We start from the raw sequence: 5562 nt of genomic DNA, 5'->3' as shown, positions 1-5562 counted from the left end.
TATATTATTGAAGCAAGATGCACTTTAAAAATCTTATAGAAGAGCGTGATCCGGCATTAAAAAACCCTCCAATTGATCATCTTGATCTTTAGATGGGTGGATATGAAAAAAAACAAGAATTTCAAGTCCAAAAAATAGTGCATATTGTAAAAGTTATTTGGAGGATCTAATTTCAACATGTTCAAGTACTTCTTGATTTGCTCAATTTTTACTATTTTAAAATTTTTAATTTTATAACTAGTGATGAAAATAGATATTCAATAATTCATAAGGATTCTGGCACTGCACTCGAACCATACCTTATTTCTATAGTACAAGGTTGTATAGTACAAGGAAGCAACCTTGTACAAAACCTTACCCAACATTAAAAAACCAAGCACTCAGCGATCGATTCATATAAAATATAACTGAGGTCTTTAAAGGATACTAATTTTTTACACGAATTTTAGAGTAACGCAAATGGAATTTAACGTATCGTATCAAAATTGGGCCAAACTCTTGTGAAAATTCTTGCTTTTATATATAGAATAATCCAAAAAAACATTATTGCCCATATAAAAGACCAATCACATTAACTGAAAATTCTACCAGAAAGAATGAAGAACAAAAATTATTATAATTGAAAAAAAACTTCTCTCTTTATAACAAATTATACTCACACACAAAATTAACCCACCCTACAGCAATCTTTTATAAAACTAACCCACTCTAAACAAAACTAACCCAACCTAAAGCAATCGTTTACAAAACTAACCCACTCTAAACATGAACTAACCCACTCTAAAGTAATCTAGTTCATTGCAAATGACCCAAAAATAGAGTTGGTTTATAAAGAGAATAGTTTTTGCACCGATGACGGTGTCCTTCAATTGGCTCCAAATGTTTTTGATTTATATGATAAATAAATATATCTAAACTCACTCGATTTTGAAGGAATAGCTTGTCTTCATCATAAAAGAAGACCGGGTAAAACCAAGATTCCAAGTTATGATCATGCTGATTTATTAGTTCCTCCCGCTCCCATCCCTGTCTTCCTTCTTCAAAATCCAATCTACCAATCCGATAAAACAAGCGCTGTCCCCCAATGCTATAAGTGAACATAAACATTCACGTGGCGGCAATTTGGAAATTTGAGACCAACACTCATTCTCTATATCAAAAACTATCAAACTATCTTCTTCTGTTAGATAAGACTTTGAATGGAGAGATAGCATTCGGAGGCATGGATTTTTCAGTTCAAAGCTTGGATAGAGCTTTATTATTCTCCCATTACCAATTCTCGAGTCGAAGATATGATATTTGCCCATTTCAGTCCAGCCCTTTGATGTTTGAGCTAAAAATCTTAAAATCATATCAATTCGAAATAAAACCCAAACGGATTGACATTGGGAAAGGATTCAGAGATGGTTGTGCATAGGCCAGTGACTGGGTTTATTATGATGCATGTGTAGTCGAAGTATGTGTAGTATAAGTCATTCGTTCTGCACAAGCAGCACAGCATTACGTAAGAGCACTCTATACCCTCTAGATTGTCCATCTTAAACGCATGCCTTGAGAACACTCTATACCCTCTAGATTGTCTATCTTATATCTTGAGAACACTCTATACCTCTAGATTGTCTATCTTAAACTTAGAGTAGCGTTCTACGAACTTGAGACCCACCATTGTTGGTGGGTAAGAAGGTTAACTTGTTCATAAAGACAGAGAGACTGGAGAAATACTGGGAAGCATTATTAGGAGAAAGGTAATGGATTTTTGCAAATAAGAGAGAAAGTAGGAAAGGTAATGGATTTTTGCAAATAAGAGAGAAAGTAGGAGTTCTTACCATGTCTTGTTTAGGCATTTGAAATCCCTTACGGATTCTACAGGAAAGTGCAATTGCAAGAGGATTTCAATTACCAGATCATCTCGTAAGAGTGAAGATAGAGAAACTTCTTCTAAGAGTGGAGATAGAGAAACTTCTTCTAAGAGTGGAGATAGAAAAACTTCTTTCTTGTATTGAACCTTCATTAGCTTGAGAGAACCTTAAACGCATCCATTTCGTGATAGATAAAATTTAAACAAAAGAACAATTGAATTCATGGCCGAGAAAATTCGAGCAAGAAAACCTGTCAATTTCAAGATAGAGAAAATTGGAGCACGAGAACCAGTTGAGCGTATTGATTTCAATACTCGAGCAAGAGAACATGTTTCAATTCAAGCAAATGAAAATATATAAATGATTGCAGTACTGGAGCAAGAAAACCTGTTTCAATTCAAGCAAATGAAAATATATAATGAAATGCTAATCCTATTTCCTAATATGTTTGTTTTTTAACTCCTAGAGGGGCTTTACAGTTAACCTTATCCAAAGATACAAAAATTCATTTAGGCATTTCAAGATTCTTATTTTAAGTTTAGGAGCAAAATTCGTTCTCAATCACCATATGATTTCGACAACATTAACATAATTATCATTGAGGATGAGGCTCAGATAGATAGCACGCAAGTATGCAATGTTAATTTCTTATATTAATTTTAAAATATTTAAGAATGGACAAGTTGCCGCGAATGCAAATTTAAAATGTTAAAAATTCATAGGTTAAAAATAAACGTACTCATAGTCATAATTTTACATCATAAACAATATAGTTTAAAAGCACAAAAGTTTTAAAAATTGGTGTTCCATTTATGTAGTCGAGAAAATTATTTATAAAAAAAAATTCCTGCAGTTAAGAAAAATGAGAATTAGTTGTAATTAAATTTTAAAATTATAATAAATATTTTAGTAAATATAAAGTAACTTAGAAGTTTACTATAAAAATTTTTGAAATTGGTAATCATTTATTTCAAAAGCATAAATTTTTTTGACAAGTTGCAGGATGAAATTTCATGAAGCATAAGAAAAAGATATAAAAAGAAAGGAAAAAAAAAAAACGTCCCTTGTGAGGTGTGAGAGAAGCTTGAGAGGAAAGCTTTTGAAAGAATGACATAGAAGTGCAATAACACTTACAAGATAACAAAATTACATATTATGATAACATTTTAAGGTGCTTCTTAATTGGATTTAATTGGATTGTTTAAGGTTGCAACTTTATAGAAACCGTATATATATATAAAGAGGAGGCAAAAAAAATGGAAAACTTACCTAATGAGGTGGGGACACGTGGCTATTTAGGGTTTAAGGGGATGGGAAAAACCCAAATACGTATATATTTTTGGAAGTTTTTCCCCTTATATTTAGCAATAAAACAAAAAGATATCCGGTCTTTATTAGGAAAGTTATATTTTCTCTTTTAATTATGAGGATAAATATATTTTACATTCTAAGGATAAACGTAAATGTACTTACAAAAATATGACCCGTCCTTTGACAAGTTCATATTCATATACTAGGTAAAAAGTTTCAAACCTTAATACACCACATGAAAAGAAATAAAATGTGCTTTCTTTTTAACTCCTTTTCAAATAAGGAAAGTGGAGGGGCTTTACAGTTAAACTTAAAATTCATGTAGATATTTCAAGATTCTTTTCCTTTTCAAATGGGGGAAGTAGAGGGGCTTTACCGTTAAACTTATCGAAAGAAAAATTCATGTAGATATTTCAAGATTCTTAGTTTAAGTCTGAAAATAAAATTAGTTTTAAATCACCATATAATTTCGAGAGCACTAACATAATTATCATTAGGACGAGGCCTAGACAACATTAATTTGTTATATCATTTTTGAAAATATTTAAGAAAGGATGTTGAATGCAATTTAAAGATATTAAATATTCGTATACAAAAATAAACGTAGTGATAGTTACGATTTTATCTCATAAAAAATTATAGTTTAAAAGTACAATTGGTGTTCTATTTATGTAGTCGAGAAAATAAGTTATTTAAATTTTTCAAAGTTTATAAAAAAATTCTTACATTTAAAAATACTAAAAATTAATTGCAATTAAATTCCAAAACTATATCGAATATTCTAATAAACATAAAGTAACTTAGAATAATTATTAAATTTACAGTAAAATTTTTAGAAATTGGTAATAAGTTGTTTCAAACGCATAAATTTTTTTGACAAAGGACTTTGCACTTAAAAAACTTTTTATATAAATATCTCTGAGGAGGGTTACGATTAGCATCGTATATACATATCTGGGAGCGGTTCCTTGTATATCCTCTAGATACATATCTGGGAGCGGTTCCATGTATATCTCTAGAAGATCTTACCATTAAGATTTCTAGTTGAGATGTAAAAGTGGTTGTACATACATATCTGGAAGCGGTTCCATGCATATCTTCGATACATGTCTGGCAGCAGTTCCATGTATATCACTAGAAGATCTTACCATTAAGATTTGTAGTTGAGATGTAAAAGTGGTTTTTTTTCGTGTTTTTGTCTGAGGGATGGAATGAGGGAAGTTTGTAGCTGAGATGTAAAAGTGGTTTTTTATGTGTTTTTGTCTGAGGGATGGAATGAAGGAATTCTAGAACTGAAATTTTTGGATCGGGTCTAAATCTGGATCCAGATCCAAAAAATTACATAAGATTCGAATCTGATAGGATCCAGGATGTTTAGATCTAGATCCAAAAAGTATACATGGGATCTGGATCCAAATTGAAATCCGAGCCATTCAAATTTACTATTTTATCTTCTCTAATTTATTTTATATCCCATATAAAGGGAATCTGCTAAGCCTACGAAAGTAACATGATCGGACAAAATATGGATGAAGATGTTAATTTTTGTTATACGTCAACTGTAGACAAAATATAGATGAAGATGTTAGTTTTCTTTACGTCAGTTAAAATGTGTGATAACAGTCATGTGATAAAAGTGTTATTTTTTTTTCACATCACTTGGAGTGTGTGATAACTAACATGTAAAATACAGTTATGAAAATGTGTACAGCCTGTAACACCATAAATTTATAAAAAAAAAAATTTCTATAATCATGGTCAATCTTCTAAAACTCAATGAGGTAATTCTCTCCCTTTGATCAATTAATTATACAAAAAAATCCATAAAAAAAAACCCAAAAATAGGGAGGACTCCAAAAACAATAGAAGAACATTGTAATAAAACATTTATTCTTCGAGGTGGAAGAACCATGTTCCCCACAAATGAACTCGCAATGGCGAACATGAATAGGCTCTGAAAGCCCGTTAAAGTGCTCAATCGAACAAGAAGATCCAATTGTTGAGAAATCAAAACAGAGTTGGTTTCTAGGGAGGGAATGACATTAAGGTAACCACAAAGCGGAAACAGTTGGTGGATCGTAGTCTCGCAAAGCAATGGCACACAAAGATCAAAGAGAAACCCCTCTTCGTAAGATTGAATAGAGAGAGATGATAGAGAGATGGGTTCACAGATAAGAGAGAACTAAAAACCCTAATTCTTCTTTGCAATACAGAGAGGGAGATAAACGAGGATCCAATCCCCACCATTCATCTTCCATAAACGTACAGTGGGGATTAGGTCTTTTGAAAGTTTAAAATAATATATATATATATATATATATATATATATATATATATATATATATATATATATATATATGGAAAAAGTTTATATAAGGTTTCAACTTTATAA

The 5562-nt window shown here is 31.1% G+C and overlaps 1 long non-coding RNA gene across 1 annotated transcript; it reads right to left on the bottom strand.

Annotated features, from left to right (window-relative positions):
• Positions 1–546: 546 nt before the first annotated feature.
• LOC148780565 (uncharacterized) lies at positions 547–2119 on the bottom strand. Its single transcript, XR_016040746.1, has 2 exons — positions 1827–2119; positions 547–1481 (listed from the first exon to the last, which is right to left on the bottom strand). It is a non-coding gene; the product is annotated as an uncharacterized LOC148780565 (long non-coding RNA).
• Positions 2120–5562: the final 3443 nt, after the last annotated feature.

This window comes from Amborella trichopoda, chromosome 9 (genome assembly GCF_054954075.1).
Source record: "Amborella trichopoda isolate Santa Cruz 75 chromosome 9, AtrichopodaSantaCruz75HAP2 v2.0, whole genome shotgun sequence".
NCBI lineage: Eukaryota > Viridiplantae > Streptophyta > Magnoliopsida > Amborellales > Amborellaceae > Amborella > Amborella trichopoda.
The sequence above is the reverse complement of the archived record's forward strand: the minus strand, read 5'-3'. Positions and strand labels throughout refer to the sequence as shown.